We start from the raw sequence: 17,767 nt of genomic DNA on the forward strand, positions 1-17,767 counted from the left end.
CGCACGCCACGAACTTCATTCATCGGAACCTAGAATTACTGCGCGTTGTTTTGTTTTTTCGATCCAGAAAGTATCGTTTGAAACCAAATGAAAAATCGATGTGGTACCTAAACGATCCGGTGCCGTAGAACGTCTTTCATTTTACTTGCTTCTTTGAATCTCGTTCATCAAAATGAACGAATCTTTTGGTCATTTAGTTCATTTGATCAGTAATAAATTTTTTTTTCCAGAAGCAGATCCACCAACACATGTACATACACACACACTTTATCATCTCAATAATTTATATATGTATATATAATTACGTAGCTTCTATGGGAGTCATGTGAGAGAAGAACAAACGACTCGGACGAAAGTACTCATGAATGAACGCCTCAATTCTGTTTCCTATGTAATGCATTGCGTAATGTGTCACATGATAAAAGATCGAATGACTCAGACTAAAAGAGTCGAGAGATTAACCGGCTAAATTATTTTTTCTTAAGATCAATTTTTTCTTTTTTTTTCTATTTATGTAACATCTCTGATCACACTGCTCGATGTTGTAATCTTTAATCTTAGATCAAAAGTTGAAGAATCTTCATTGTGAAGTCTAACTTGGAGATATTCAGACATATTGTAGTGTTTATTTCTATTTAATTATTGTTTATTTTAATAATTTTACTGAGATTTTTTTAAAGAAATTGTACAAATTGTACAAAAATAGTGACGCAGAAATTGTTTGCACATTTTTACAACCAAATTAAAGTAGCTCAAAATTAATAAATAAAAAATAAATAAATATATATAGCTACTGTAAGTTTTAAGAAAATAAAAAAATATATAAAATGTATGAATATACGAGGTAAAACGTGGAATATTTATATATTCCGAATATACTTAAAATACAATAATTGCCCTTTTAATAAACATCTAAACTAATACATTTTGCTTTTTATTTGAACTGTTTGTAGGTCACATTTCATGCGGTTCAGCAACAGACATTTTTTAGCTTTAAAGACTTCCTGTAATAAATTCTGCAGGTTGCATTTATAGCATTTAGCAGGTGCCCTTATCCAGGACGACTTACAAATGAGCAGTTAAGCAGGTTAAGGGCCTCGCTCAGGGGGGCCATCAATGGCAGCTTGATTGTGGTGGGATTTCAACTTGTTACCTTTTGATCCACTTTTTTTTTTTTTTACTTGTAAAAAATTCATAATTTTTGGGTTGAAAGGAATTCCAGATGTGTATTTATATCATAAATAGCATTCTCTTTAATTAATACTGTCAGTGAATTTGTTAATAATTCACTTCGTGGAACTAATTAAGTTTTTCCAGCGTCAGTGATGGTTTAGAGAGACGGATGCGAGCGTGGTGGAGTTCTTTAATAGCGAACACAAGTTCAGGTAGGGAGTCTCTCAGTCTCTCTCAGTCGTTGGCACTGGCTGAGCTGGAGAGGTTGCTTGATTTGCCTCTGGCATTGGCTGAGCCGTGGAGGCCGCCCTGTTTGCCTTTGGTGTAACTTAGCTGGGGAGCCCGTTGCATTGGCCTCAGGCATTAGGCTGAGCTGTTGCTGTGTTCAGCTGACTAAGCTTGACTGACACACAGGTTATAGGTGTAGTGGCTGCTCTATGGGCAGAGAATTTTTGTGTTAACATGATTCCAAAAGGTCCACGTTGATTTTTAAGGGGGGCCTGGTCGCCAGTGTAATCACTTGAGCAAGAGGCAAAAAATGTCACTTCTTTCGGTTACTTCTTTTGGTCAGTCGTTCACCAAACTAACAGGCTGGAATCAAGATAATGTTTAAAACCATCAGGCATGGCTTGCAAAGGAATTATCCTTTGGCTTGGGCGCCTCTTGAGCAGGCACCCAGTTGGCCTTCAAATCTTGTAAAGCTTGAACTTCTCTGTAGAGCTGTTTGGATATGGATTAGGCAGTTGACAACAATGACATTACAACATATGGTAAACAATAACACAAACATGTAAAAGGCTAGTGCTTTTTATGTAGTGCCCAAGGATCAGGTCTACCACTATCTTGACATTTAGCAAAAAAACAACACTTATCCACCTGCATTTGAACCCAGCCATTAGGGTTGATCAAGCCAGTGAACTCATAGTGCCGGTCCCAAGCATGGATAAATGGGGAGGGTTTTGTTTAGGAAGGGCATCCAGAGGTAAACATGTGCCAAATCAAATATGCGGATTGGTTTGGAAGAGGCAGACGTAGAGGACAGAGAAGTATGGAGATAGATGATCCCCTGTGGCGACCCCTAATGGGATAAACTGAAAGAAGAAGAAAAGGAAGGAGACTAATCCACTTGCAATTAACTCATAACTCAAGAGTTAGAAGTTAAGGGTCTTACTCAAGGGCCAATCAGTGGCAGTTACAGGATTTGAGCTCACTACCTTCTGGTCTGAAATCCAACACTGTAACCGCTAAGCTACGACATTATCCATATCAAGTGCTGTCAATTGTGTGTTTAGGATTCGGAAGTATGTGTTAACTGAGAAGAAAAGTGAAAATGTATGATGAATATATTGTTATAAATTATACTATATATATTTCTAAATAAAACAAAAGCCGGCCCTTTTATTAGAAAGATAGAATTAGATTAAAACGATTGAATTAGCACGTTGGAGGTGCATGAGTTTGGCACTGCATAAGAAATAATGCTGGTTTGACAAAGGACCTGTTTATCATCCGGGTGTAAACAACAACAACAGCAAAAACAACTTGACAAACGTTTAGGGGTCAGGTGGAAAAGGTCAGAGCATTATGCTAATTGGGATGTTATGTGTCTTGAAAAGCAGTGTGGCAGTCGAATTACTGTCTGTTTAACGCTCAAACTGGACGGATTTTAACTCCAGGTCAGCATTTTATGAGGAAAAAAAAAAAAAAGAGTTAAGGGCTTTCGGAATTAACACAGTTTCAACCTAGACATCTGTTTACTACATCGCAGTGTCATGGACCAAATCTTCTCAATATTTAGGAAAGATTGTGGAGGTAAACTGAACAATGTGTATGAAAATAAGAGACAGGGATTGTTTTAAATGTATCAAAACTATGCATTAAAAATAGTTTAGTTTTTATACATTTTATAATTTTTCATTAGCTAGACTGTGCCATTTAATAAAAATCCTAAATATGTATAAATATAAAATAATATAATATAATCATATATAAATATAATTATAAACTTGCTTTTCATAAATGAACTGGTGATTAATTGTAACTTATTCGCACATTTTTATCTGTTCAAAATGTTCACACACAAACAAATATGGATGCTTGATGCAAATGTATTTTTTTTTAATTATTTGAGAAACCAAACTAAACATGAAGCATGAAGACATAATGTTCTGGTAAATATTTTAAAGTAATTATAGTGTTTTAATTGACGTAAATCATCAGGACACCAAGCTGAACTTTGCTATGTTTCCACACGGACGGTTTTAATCGCCGGATGTGCACTTCAAAGCGGATTTTCGTATTTGATCTGAGCGCATCAGTAAAACAAATGCTAGGTGAGTAAAAAAAAAAAAAATTGGTGTATTTTTTTTTCTCATATCCGAGTAAAGAAAAGACATCGTGAATATATGTATGTTGTGTTGAAGGTTTTAAATTTGCCTCTTTTATATTTATTTATTTCTATTTTGAATAAAAATCGTCAAACATAAATGCAGTGCAGTGTTTTAAAGCACGTTAATAAAATTAGTGCCGTTAAAAGGAATATGCGTTAATGCGTTATTAACTCGTTAACATCGACAGCCCTAAAAGAATTCTTTGAACACATTTTTTCCCCCATCTAACAATATGCAAAAACAGCAAGGAAACAATTGCAAATCAATTCATTAACTGCGAATGCACACATAGATCTATATATATATATATATATATATATATATATATATATATATATATATATATATATATATATATATATATATATATATACACGTGCCTGTCGAGTGAAAACATCCAGTCTTTTATGGGTTTTGTGAGACACATACATGTTTTTTGTTTCTATGCAACAAACTCATTTATTTAATGGTATGAAGACTGATTTTGACTAAACAAATATATACATGTCTGAATGTTCCACTTTATTTTCTTTTATAATTCTTTAACTCACAGCTAAAAACATTTGCTCATCAGAATCAATTTTGTTTTCTTTAGATGATAATACAGGGGAAGCTTGTAGCTAGTAACATGGTACAGACAACCCATTAAGTAGAGAAGACGTCTAGACTGTTTTAAAGTGCTGACAAAGAACCACATAATGGCTGGTAGAGTCAGATGTTTAGGTCGTTCTTTTGTAAATTTTTACCACAAAGTTGGAGGCAAATAATCGTTTCTTCACTTGAACTAGGAGACCCAAACCTGTTCCAGACCCTGTCCACAAAGCCAGCTCCATGCAGATATGTGTTACACTGGTTGGAACACTGACAGTCTGACTTTACTAACCGACTACTGACTCCAAAATCAAGTGGAACATCTTCTCAGAACTGTGGAGTTTAGGTTAAATGGCAAATAAATGTGAAATTGGATGTTCAGAAAGCACACATCAATCTTACGGTCAGGTGTCCAAATACTTTTCTTTATATAGTTTGTAGAATTCTTATTATTTCTCAATATATTAATCTACCAGTTAATATGGAGATGTAAATGGAAACGAATGGAGTTTAACTGTAGATATCAAGTTTACTATTGCCTTGCATTCCTTAAATATTATCTGCATCTTCTTTGCCCCATCCAAACTCTTTTCTTTGTAAACTCTACAGAGTGATTTCTGTCATCATGCAGCAGCTACTTTCGTTCCCCGAATTCATCATTTATAAAGAGATTCTAGAGGGCTGGCATAGGCAGTGAATTTTTATCAGTCTGCCTTATTGCCTTATTGCCTACCGAGCAAGTTGTTGAAGATTTCTTGCATCACAACCAAGAGGAGGATTTATTCAATACATTTTGACAGCAAAACTGTTGACATGCTGCTTTTCCTCCTTGTTCTTCCTCAGGCTAATGCAAATGACTGGCGCGTCTACTGTACTCGCAACACTCAGCTCAGCTGATTTCCAACAGGCTTTGAACTGTAAGTTGACACTTTCTCCCAATTTCTTCCAAGTTTCACTTAAATATATATATATATATATATATATATATATATATATATATATATATATATATATATATATATATGTTGTGTTATACACTTTCTTATTTTGGAATTTTAAACTTTAATAGTGGTTAATACTCTTACATTTATGTAGTAATACCTTTTATTATTATTATTTTATAATTAACATCTGAAAAGCACATGTTCAGAGTAATCAGGGTTCCTGGGTCAATCCTGAGCCCAGGATACTTGTGTCCCAGATATTCTCTTCATGCCTAAATGGGTTTCCCGAATGTTTTCAAGTTTAGCTAAAGCTAAAACTACGTACGATTTCGTATGTGATTGGCTATATATTTCAATGCCTCTGGGGATAAATAAATGTGTAAATTGACTGGGATAGGATCTGCAGACATCACCATCCTGAAGCAGACAATAGTGATTTGTGAAGATGAACAAATAAAAAAGTATAGCCAATGCATTCAATCTATAACGGAAGGGTATTGTAGTTATTGTTATAGACCATGGTGGTTTTTATTTTATGTTTAATTGTTGTAGGAATTTTAGGGGAGTAGGGAGAAAACAGGGAGGTCATATTGAATAGAAGAATACAATTCTGGAGTAGGTTGGAGGAAACCGGTGTTTAATGAAGGAGTTTACATTATAATTCAGCTGAACAAGTAAAATCGAGTCAAACCAACAACAACAACAACAAAAAAAACAGGAACTAGATCAACGTCCATCAGCTTTCTTAAAGGGGAATGCACTTATTTCTATACACTACAGCCCTTCCCCCAGTCCAGTTTCAGGCATAAAGTCAGGTCCTAATGATCATTATGTTCTTGAGAAACAAGAATAAAACAAAGAATCACTCATCCCCTATAGCTGGTCAACATATCAGGGGTGTGTTCCTTCCTTGTGTGTCCTGGCAAATGTGTGGTCCCATGTCAGCTACAAATACACTTAACCAGTCCTGAAATTCTGCAGAGTTGAAGGGAAATGCCAATTATCTGAAACACTGGGCTGCAAAAACGAGCCTCTGCGTGTTGATGCTGATGATCAGAGACTTCCAACCACCACACACTTCATCAATGTCCAGTCTATCCATGCCGGGCTACCACATGGAATTAATTAAAAGGCATCTTCTTTCTTGCAGCACAATGAGAACTTCCTGATTCACCACCTTCAGAACAACCGCAATGACTTCCTCATAACAAATATTTTTTATCAATAGACAGCTCATCAAGCCTCATTTAACCTCACCCTATCTATGAATTAGTGTAATACCATCCTTATTCAACTTGTCCATTTGCAGCCAAAGACCCCCTTTCAAAGAGCAATCTGATACAAGACATCACCATGCCTTGTGGTCCTCCAGGCTTTTGACTGAAATCAGGATGTCACTCAAGTAAGGTCCCCAGAACCCCAAGACTTCCATCAAATAGGTAATAAGCCTGCTGCTTTGCTATCCATTGAAAGCTCTTGGGAGGCTTGTTTCCAATCAAATTACTAAAACTTCGCTCCCTGCAAGAATTGAAAACAGTTTAGAGGCAGTACTAGTCATGTACCCCGACTCTTTTGACCACTTTCTTTGAGAAGCACCTTGGTCTTGGAGGAACTTTGTTTCGTTTCAGTGTGTACCTCACTGTATGGGGTTGAAATGACAATAAAAGCCTACTTGACTTGACTTGACTTGAGTGTCACCAAATTTGCATGCCGATCCAGTTAAAATCTTCTCTCCAAGATCTGATATGCATAAAGCATCAAATCTGTCTCTTCGCAATAAACATGCGGTCCGATTCTAAATGACAAACAAATGCAGTGTGTATTTTTATACAATTCTTGCACAAATATTTCCCTTCAAGTCCACAGTCGATTGTGACCACTGACTTACTGTTGTACTCGACTATTCTATGTATTTTCAAGGAGTTGAGGTGACTACAGTGGCCACCCTTTTCCTGAATCTACTTGAATTGGGATTGGTTGTAGATTTAGGTAACTGATTGGAAGGTCTTGGGTTCAAGTCCAGGAACAACCAAGCTGCTACTGTTGGGTCCTTTTGCATGTTTTGCAATTGTTTATTAACTGCATTGCATTCATTGCATACATGTTATCATATTGGTCACAATAGTTGTCTGTGTTAGACCAGTTATGACAAGAAATTCCAGTTCATAGGTTCTCTAGGATAAATATCTGGACAATACATTCATCAAACTCTGCAATTTGTGTAGGTGGGTACACTAGGTCATGTGCTATGAATATGCTAGCTCAGAATAAGTGGTAGCTCAAAGCTTAAGGCTCTGGTTTAGTGATTGAAAGGTCTGGGATTTAAGCTGCAATATTGCCAAGCTGCCTATATTGGGCCCTTGATAAAGGCCCCTCTGAACTTTGGATGTCATGCATCATGGCTGACCCAGCAATGTTAAGAAGCTGGGTCAGCCATGATGCATGACATCCAAAGTTCGAAGGGGCCTTTATCAGAGGGGCTGTAATGTACATGTGACAGTTACAAAGCCATGTGTGCACTCAAAAGTCTAAAATTCGATGCTTTGTTAAAACCTATGGCAGCTCTATTGCCCCTTTCTAGTACTGCCACTGCTTTTAATTAACTATTAACAAAGAATAAAAGCTTTAAGAAATATTATTTGAGACACATTGCATTAATTGTTGATCATTTGGGGGTGAAAAATCAGTCCCGGATAGCGGATGCAGACTTGTGGACTTTGCGTTACAATCCCTCTAATTTATTAGCTTCTCGGTCTTGCCTTTGTTAAGGAAACAATGTGGAAGCCCATCCATCCCTACTTCTTTTCTATAGTCATGCTGAAAGCACGGTCTCACTCAGCCTGTAATTACCCAGTTCCCTTTATTTATGGTTCTGCATAGTTCACAAGGAGAAACAAAAGCAGCAATTGTGCAACCTGACCATGTCTGTAGAACCATCTTGCTTGTGTGCTTATTGCAATCTGGTGAACTTTTATTTTATATTCAACGGATTACAATGGATAACAATAAATTATTCACTCAACAGACTTGGTTTACAGGATGGAAAGCTGATATGTTAATGTAAGAAGTTATTAGTGTTATATAACCAGATTGTTTTGGACTGTTAAATTGGTTTTGCTGTGTTTTTTTGTGCATATTTTTCACACTAAATTGATTAAAATCCTCATATTAAAACATATACATAGAGAAAGACAAAACTTTTTTATAACGTCTTAGTTATTAAAAGACAAAAGTTACACAAAACCTATATCAACCATGTACAAAAATAACTTCCTCTCAAAATATATGGCTCGACATGCCACCTTTAGCAAAACTCAAACACTTCTGAGAACTACAAGAAACTCTTTTACATCTCCGCTATGGAATCCTGGCCAACTCTTATTAGCAGTACTGCATTAATTCAGCCACGTTGGACATGTTTCAATTTCGAACTGCTTATTTCAATTCTTGCCACAGCATCTCATTGGGGTACAATTCAGGACATTGACTAGGTCACTACTGTTGTGCCATTTGGAGGTGGATTTTCTCTTGCAACTCGTATTTGCTTGTACATTTATGGCATCTTGCCAGGGCCCTTATCCAGAGCGGCTTACAGAAGTGTCTCTATCAATAAATATCTCCTGATACTGGTTCACTAGGTCATGGGCTAAGAATACCGTCAGTCTAAAATCCCTTTAGGGGAGGGAATATAGTTAGAAAAGCACACACGTTTAAAATGCTAATTTACAAACAATCATTTAGACATCATTTAAAGAATGCTTATGACTCAGGTGTTTTAGACGTCTAGCGGAAGTTCCTTTTTCTGCCTGGGAGAAGAGTTAAACCTTTAGAGATTGAAGGACGATTGCAATTCCTTTTTATTGACATGAGCCTGCCTGATTAGCAATGTGCAATAAAAGGTCAGGTGATTGTCCATGGTTACCACACAGTTGCACACAAAGGAAGATCACAAGACCTTGAGGTGTGGATTAATTTCCTAGGTTTTCCTGTGTTTTCCTGTGATTAATTTCACCTGCACAACTGCCATTATATGTGAGATGTCCAATCATGTTCCAAGTAGATCTCAGCATATCAAAAGAATGGTTGGGGGACGAAAGTTTAATGTCATCTGCATAGCAGTGGTATGAAAATGACCTCACAAAGAGATTGAGGAATTGTATGTGTATGTTGAGGGAGAACAGAATAGGACCATGTACTGAGCCTTGTGGGACACCATATGCTAGCGTGGAGGTTCTCCCTGCTACATGATATAACAGAATATGATAAAGTCAGACTGGAGGTCAGACTTGTTTGGCTCATGGAGGTCGTTCAGTGTGAGATAGTGGGAAAGCCAGTGATAGTGGGAAAGCTATTACAAAGCGACTACTAATACTATTATCTCTAACTTTACTCCTACTACAACTAATTCAACTACGACTATGCTACTTCAACTACTGGAGCTCCTATTAATTCTACTACTACTAGTTGTACTACTGAAACTCCTAATACTATTACTGTTAATAATATACAAACCCTAAAAAATAATACTATAAAAACATTTAATACTTATCCTACCAAAACTCCCATACTACTACTGCTGCTATTTCTACTACTTACACATCTACTATCACTTCCATTATTAGTGCTACTTCTATTACCTCTACTAATTCTACTACTATGCTACAGTATTTACAGTAGCTACTACTACAACAAACGCTATTACTGTTACCGATACTTCAACTACTAAAACGTCTATTAATGCTATTACTACTACTACTAACTACTACTAGGACCCCCTATTACAACTACTTCTACTACTGAAACACTTATTACTGCTACAACTACTACTACTAATTTTACTTCTACTACTAACTTCTATTGGAACCCCTATTACCGCTACTACTGAAACACCTATAACCGCTACAACTACTACTGATACTTATATTACTGCTGCTACTAATACTTCTACTAGAACCCCTATTACTGCTACTACTTCTACTACTAACTTCTACTAGAAACCCTACTACTGCTACTACTGAAACATCTATTACTGCTACAACTACTACTGATACTTCAATTACCGCTGCTACTACTACTGGTGCTGGTACTGTACTTATATTACTGCTACTACTACTACTACTATATATTACTACTGATACTTCTACTAGTGAAACTTCTATTACTGCTACTACTATTACCACAACTACTGATACTTCTACTACTTAAACTTCTATTTCAACTAGTACTACTACTAGAACCCTTATTTCTACATCTGATACTCCTTCTACTGAAACTACTATTGCTACTAATAAGAATACTTCTACTACTATTATTATTACCATTGTTCATTAAAATGGATGATCGTTACTCATATCATAACCCACATTTCTTTCACTTGACACATTTATGAGTGAAACAGCTCACAATTTTCTCTAAATAAAAGCTGTGAGTGGGAGGTGGAAGGGAAAAACATAAAGCATAGCTAAAAAAACCCAATAATGTTATTGTATATAATGCTTGCGAGCGTTACAAGCGAGTAGCGTGTTTGCTGCAATACAGCCTCGTGCAATACAGTGAGGAAGTAGGATGAGAAAAAAGATCCGACTTTATTAAAAAGGAAGAACGAAAAAAACCCTGTACAATACATATACAAGTACAATGTCAACCTGTATAACATTCTGCGCAATTTTCTGCACTCCACTCGATTCAACTCTTTAATTAGAGAGCCATTCATCAGTTGGATGAGGGGTATTAGAGCAAGATATGCATGGCATCCCTGTGCCTGAGTAACACACGTTCTTGGCCACTTTGCTCACACTTGACATTTTTATTGCTGCTTTTGCAATTTAACAGGAATTTGAAACTCATTGAGCTGTCTCTGCTGAGCTTTTTCATTCGAGGAGGAATGCTGTATATTACAAAAAAAAAAAAAAGAGAAACAGATGTATGGAGTGTGATGACCTTCCATTGACCTTTCATCCAAAAATCTTTGTCTAAACCCAAAATTAAAACCGTACTTTAACCTTTTTATATTCATTTTTCTTTGCCAGATATTACACACTTTTTGAACATTCCATTTTTCATTTAGTCTCCAAGTTATATTAGTCCCGACTCTTCTGGGAAGATTTTCCACAAAATTTTGGACTGTGCTTGTGGAGATATTTATTGATTTATTTATTTAGCCACTTGGGGTGCAGTCAGCATTCCAATTCATCCCAAGTCGGAGATCTGTAGCCGGAAATCTTGTCATGCTAGAACAGGTTTAGGTCTCCTGGTTGAAGTGAAAAGAAAATGTACTGCTACCGCATTCAAAGACACAGTGTGTCTCCGACAGTTTGAGGAAGAAAGATGTTGGGTGTGCCAATATTTTTGGAACACATAGTGTAACAATGTAACTGAATGGAAGCAACATTGATCACTGTGTATCTTGCGTTCTTGTGGTAGTGGTTGTTATTTAGTGGTCATTTTGCATTTTTAATGGTTAAATTGGGTCACATGATCACACTGATGATGAAAAGATCGAATCATTTTAGTGAATTGGTTCTTTGAATCTCGTGAATCGAATTGAATGAATCATTTTTTTGAGTCATTTAGTTTATTTCGTTCCATTAATCAAAAATAAAAGAAATTGTTACATTTCTAATATACACGTCTACATACACAAACATGGATAATGGTTTCAATACTTTATATATAATAATAAGTATATATATTGTATATGGTATATAGGAGTCACTTAACCAAAAAAAAAAAGATTCGGTTGTGTTTCTGTTCATATCCTCATGCGCATCCTTTAGAAAATGAACGACTCGCTCTTCGAGACCGCTCGTTCTTCTGAGTCACATTAAAGACTCGTTCCCAATAAACGAATCGTTCATGAACGACTCATCACTGGATCACACATACTTATATGGATTGTTGCTTCACAGCATGCCAATGCCTTCATTTAGATTTGATTACAAGCTTAAAAGACAAATTTCCAACATTTCTACATGTCTGATCTTTACTTCTTGAGATCATATGATGTAAGATTGGGGGCAATCCATCTGAAACAACTCTACTATATACACAGGAAGGGGGAAAAAAATGCGAGTAGCTAGCAGATGCTGTAGTCTGAAGTCCGGTAAAAATTGTTAAATAGGCAAATTAATCATAATATTTGCATAAATGGTAATCAAGGCTACAAATAGAAAACTCTTAAAGGCATTGAGAAAACAAATCATTTACTTTATGAAAACTTGTGCCCTATAGAAACCTTAAAATATCCACAATGTCTCTTGTTGTCTCTTGTCTCTGCTATACTGGTAAACACAGACTACACGGTTTTCAGTGGTGTCCCGTGTCCGATTGCATTTAGGTATTTGGCTTGTTTCTCACTTTTTATAGTGCTGGCATATCACTTTTTACCTTCTATCTCTGTTCAAGTGTCTGAGCTATGGTCCTTTTGCGCATTGGAGACCGCATAACGAGTCAGAAAGGAGGCAGAAATGACCGGATTTTGTCATTAGCTGTCCCCTTCTGTCTTTTTTCTGCAGACCATGAGCGTGAAACATAACCCTTTCTATCTGTTAAATCAAGCCACTGGGGATCAGGCTTCGTCAATGATTTTTTCCTCAGTTGACGTTGAAAGTGCTCATTAAGGCTATAAATGCACACGGCTAGCTGGAAATAGGTTAATTAGATGGTATCACAGCAACAGATGATCCCACAAAAGCAGTAATCATCCTAATTACGTTGCTCGTAGCCTGCGAATTAGGAGCCTTATAGAGCGCCATTCGCTGTTTTAGGCTCGACTTGAAGCGCAGAACAAATCACCCCGCTTTTGTTTCACTTCACGCCGCAACTAGCAAACCCGTAGCTTCCATAGCAAGCATAATTAGCGCTGTGTGAAAGGTTCGCTGAAGTGTCGTGTAGAACCCTGGACCAGTTAGCAAGCGTAGGAAGAGTGTTTGGCTTCTTTCCAAATGTCATCCCAAACCAATATTCTTAATAATGGTTGGTTTTCATTTAAAGCCAAACTGGAAGGAAGAGATTCTGATAGGACCGCTAATCACAGGAGCGCTAACATTACAACTGTAGTATTCATGGACTTGAGAATAAAAAATAAAAAATAAATATATATATATAATATACATAATATGGAAGCCCATATATGGGAGGCCATCAGGGCCAGCAAGGATTAGAATCACTAACATATTTTAATATATTTTTGTCCATGAATATCATTTATTTTTGTCCATGAACTCCTTCAGTGTTCTAGCTAGCCTGTTCTAGAAAGTCTGACAAAAGGGCCTGGACACTGCAATTTCTTCCCACTGCTTATGATAGCTGTTACAGGGCCCCTAAGAACATTTTCAAGCTTTGCTATATCCTAACATCTTCATCTCAAAGCTTCATATGTTGTTCTTCTGCTGCTTTAGATATGAGCTTTGAAAGCTGTAAGGTGTGAGAGCATGCTCAGGAGGTGCTTTTGCCTTTTTGTCATCATTTTTTAAGTCATTGTGAAATTTTATGGGGGTTTAGTCGGCATTGGAGAATGCAAATAATTAGTGTTATGAATGCTGCTGACTGACATTTAGAAAGTTTAGATTGGTTTGGCCTGTAGTAATATTTATCCAGACATTTTCTGAAATTTCCATAAATTCTTAACAACATCTTGTTTTTTATGATGCAAAAAGAAAATTCCTACCTGGGTAAAAGCATAAGGTTATTACCACATTGCATGAACATAGAAATGATGTTCCTGGGTGTTGGGCTGTGAATTGTTTGCCAATTGTTATGCTTTGGCGTTTTGATCAAATGGATGAATTTGAGTTTCATGAGACTACAAATTCTTATTCTGAATGCTATTTGGTTTTCTAACATGGCCTCAGTCAGAAGTGGCTTCCATCTGCTTTTGTACACTTTCTCCTACATTTACACAAAACTTTACCAAATGATTTATACAATGAAGCCCTTTTCTCAAATATGAAAACATGATTCTAACTGAAATGTGCCAAATCATCATAAAATTGTCCATACCATGTAGGTCTGGTGCTTGATGAAATGAGTTTTCAGTGCTGTTGAAGCTCATATACATCCATCAGCTCTTTCTCCATAACACAAAACAGATGTGTGTTCCAATAAAGAGTTTCCCAGACACCCTGGTGCTGAGCTCATTACTTCAACCTATTTTCCCTGGAAATGTTTTGTGGAACTGCCATGTTTACCTGGCCATTTTATTTCTTCTACAAACTTCTTCAGAGACCAAAGCTATTGTGCAATCGATGGTTGTTATTTCTGCAGGGATTCTGACATCATTGTGTACAGAATGTAAATTTCCCCATGTATAACATTTCAACTTATCTCTTTTAAAGGATGTGCTCCTTCTTAGAATCTGAATCAGAAATTCTCAATTCGGTGTCACATCTCAAAGCAAACAGTAAATAAAACAACTATTATATGCGTGTATGTATGTATTACCCTCAGTAATTGTTAACAAATTGATTTGACCCTTTTAAATCATTTGCACCAAACTTGCTTATACAGTAAATAAAATTTACATTGTCTCAAAGCAGATGGACAGAATTACAGTGCATTTTAAAAGATTGACGGTTGCATGTTCTTTTTTTTTAATTTTCATACGTGACCTTTATGAACTCATTACATACAATGGTTAAATGGTGAAAGGATTTCTGAACCAACCAATGGCTACCATTCTATACTTCAACACCATGCAATTTGGTCTGGACTGCAGCTCATTGGCACCACTTCATATATATATATATATATATATATATATATATATATATATATATATATATATATATATATATATATATATATATACATACAGTTGAACCATAATACTCGCAACCTCGATAGTTGGCAACTTTTAATTTGGAACCGGACTAAGAGTAACTTGTGAAAAATCTGAGTTTTTGATAAGCCGCGAGTGGCTCGAAAGTTCGGAGTAACATTTCAAATCAAATACATTTACATAAAATGCTTGAAAAACGATTTTATTATTGTATTATTCATTTAAAGTAATTCACAATCTTTGTTGAATTTACAGTACAGTTCTTAGAAAGGAGAGTCAAAACCTCACGATTATTGGTTACTCGCGAGTTTGCACTGGCTATGCATTGTTACACGACGTACAGCTGTTATCACTTAGGGTGTACTCACTTTTGTTGTCAGCTATTTTGACAATAATGGCTGTATCTTGAGTTCTTTTCAAGTTTCCCTTGAGAAGATCTTCTGAAATGGTTGCTGAAATGTAAAGGGTGTACTCACTTTTGTGGCATACTGTAAAATTTGAAAATCACACAAAAATAACACTATCATCTGTGCATTTTATCTTCCATCACAATTTTCCATAATCTACATCAAGGGCATTGGTGGTCCAGTGGTTGAAGCTCTGGGTTACTGAGCATAAGGTTGGGAATTTACTGCCAAGCTGCCGCTCTTGGGCCCTTGATCAAGGCCCTTAACCTCTGTGCTCCAGGGGGGTGTTGTATCATGGCAGACCCTGTGCTCTGACCCTAGCTTCAGATAAAGCTGGGATAGGCGAAGAAAGAATTTCACTGTGCATTAATGTATATGAGACAAATAAACGCTATTCTATCTTTCAGTATAAGAAAAGTTTCGTTTATTCATTTATTTATTTATTTAGGTATTTATCTATTTCACAATCTCTCGATCTCTTGCCACCTTTCTCTCTCTCAAGCTCTCCCAAGCATGAGGTGATGTGAGTAACCGAGGCCAGTCACTGTGATGGAGCTCAAAGAGAATGCGGAATGAAGGCGACAGCATCTTCTCTTCTCAAATCTGTCTTTTCTCAGCATGACCACTCGCCCAACCAACAAACAAATGCTCCCATGTCCTCGTTTCCTTTTTTGATGCTCGGGTGACATGCTGCTTTCAAACATGTCGCTGTGTTTCCTGAAGGAACTGCTCTTGAATAGGATTTTATACAGTATAAAAATGTCTCGGAGTTGAGAGGATCATTACAGTACCAAAGCCATATAGGATTTATATCATTCTGAAGAAAAGTGCCACATCTTACCTGAGGAATGTATTTAATGTTGATATTCTTTTTACCCACAGCAGGACAAAACGCTCAGTGTGAGAGTTGTTTTTTTTTTCATTGTACTGTACATGAGGAACTTTGATATTCATGTGGCATAATTAAAATGAAATGTGTGATTTTCTGTGGTGGATCTTCGAAGGAAATCAGACATGGCTGTAGGTCCAAACAAATCCATTAAGCGCAATTTATTGCTTTGGGTTCGTGGACTCCTACTGTGTATGATGAATGTGACACGGGCAGTGGAAAATGTATCCTTCAAAATGTGCTCAAAGCACAATGTTCGTCCGAGAGAGACGTATTTACTCGGCCGCTTTGTAAAAACATCGTCAAAATTCGTCTCAGCCGGCTGCTCTGGTGTGCGCCAAATCTTCAGTCTTGTGACCTTGCTGACCTGAAATGCCACCGTCATTATTCTTGGCTGCCAGGAGGTGGGACAGAATGAAACTTTTATAGCGCCCCAGAGAGCCTATTATCTCTCCGGGAGAAAAGGTAAATGCTATCCTTCACCCAATCCTTTCCTTCTTGTTCCCATTTCCCTTCTTTCCTCCCCTTTTCCCTGCACCTCTCTCCAACCCTCCTCTCTCCTTATTTGTCCTCTGTGTGTCCAACCAAGAGAATGCCTTTTCTTCTTCTTTACATCAGCTTCCCACAGTTCTCAGGCTCTCTTTCTCCAGACCCCCCATTATTAAATCCGGCTTTGAGACCAATTTCATCTATTAGGGAAATGTAAAAACAGCAGTGATTTACATGTTGGGGGAGCGTGCTGACATGTGAAGCACACAACGGTCCAGGGTTCCATGTGCTCCCCCAGGATAGCTGGATGTAAGGATATAGGAGGACAAACGTATTCATCCTCCTGCCGTGGCTGTCCAGGAGGGCGCCCGTGAACATGTGTTAGCGTTTAACTTTGAACCCACAGTCCCATAATGCACATCTGGAGCCCTGCAACTGCCCCACGGCATGACCGGCAATCTGTCACGACCTGTGCGTCGTGCCGAAAAAATAACCGATTCGGTCAGGCCGGTCTCGATCCATTTGTGACCCTTGGCTTCAAAGTCAATGAATCAGCCATATCCAAATTGCATTGGGGGGTTGTATGAAATGCGTTTAGTTGGGGTGGAACTTCGCGCATAATTAGGTTTTCAACCGAGGCAATCAACAGTGTCAGAAGGGTGGGGGGCTTGGGGCGCTCTTGGGCTTCATATTCGATCGGTGCGAACAGATGAACAAAGTCGATTTCTTCCGGCTAACCAGCAGGGTTACGCAGGAGCACGAAGACCATTTTAATTTTGCACTTTTCCTACAGATCCATTATAATGAGCAGTGTATCCACTGAAACGAATGAAAAGGTTTTCATGACTTATCCAGGTGTCTCTAACTGTTTATTGTAGAAAATTACATGTTACAAAGTGAAGCAAGAACAAACTAATCATTCCAAGTGGGAACCATGAACCATTTCGATCTTAACTTTTTCTCCTCCCGGTGTATGGTAAATTATAGAGGTTAAATATAGAGTCAAATCTTTGATGGCTTGTGATTGTGCAAATATTTAGCTTCTTGATAGAAAGTCTACGGTGGCTGAGAAGCGTAAAACAAATGATCCAATCGGAAAAACAAAA

General features: G+C 37.2%; 1 long non-coding RNA gene across 1 annotated transcript in view; it reads left to right on the top strand.

Moving 5' to 3' along the window:
- Positions 1-5,015: 5,015 nt before the first annotated feature.
- Positions 5,016-17,767, top strand: part of LOC124383089 — a 52,558-nt gene continuing 39,806 nt past the window's right edge. The window contains exon 1 of the long non-coding RNA XR_006925212.1: positions 5,016-5,071. This is a non-coding gene — a long non-coding RNA (uncharacterized LOC124383089). The remainder of the gene's footprint in view (positions 5,072-17,767) is intronic.

The sequence above is a fragment of the Silurus meridionalis genome, chromosome 3 (assembly GCF_014805685.1).
Source record: "Silurus meridionalis isolate SWU-2019-XX chromosome 3, ASM1480568v1, whole genome shotgun sequence".
Taxonomy (NCBI): domain Eukaryota; kingdom Metazoa; phylum Chordata; class Actinopteri; order Siluriformes; family Siluridae; genus Silurus; species Silurus meridionalis.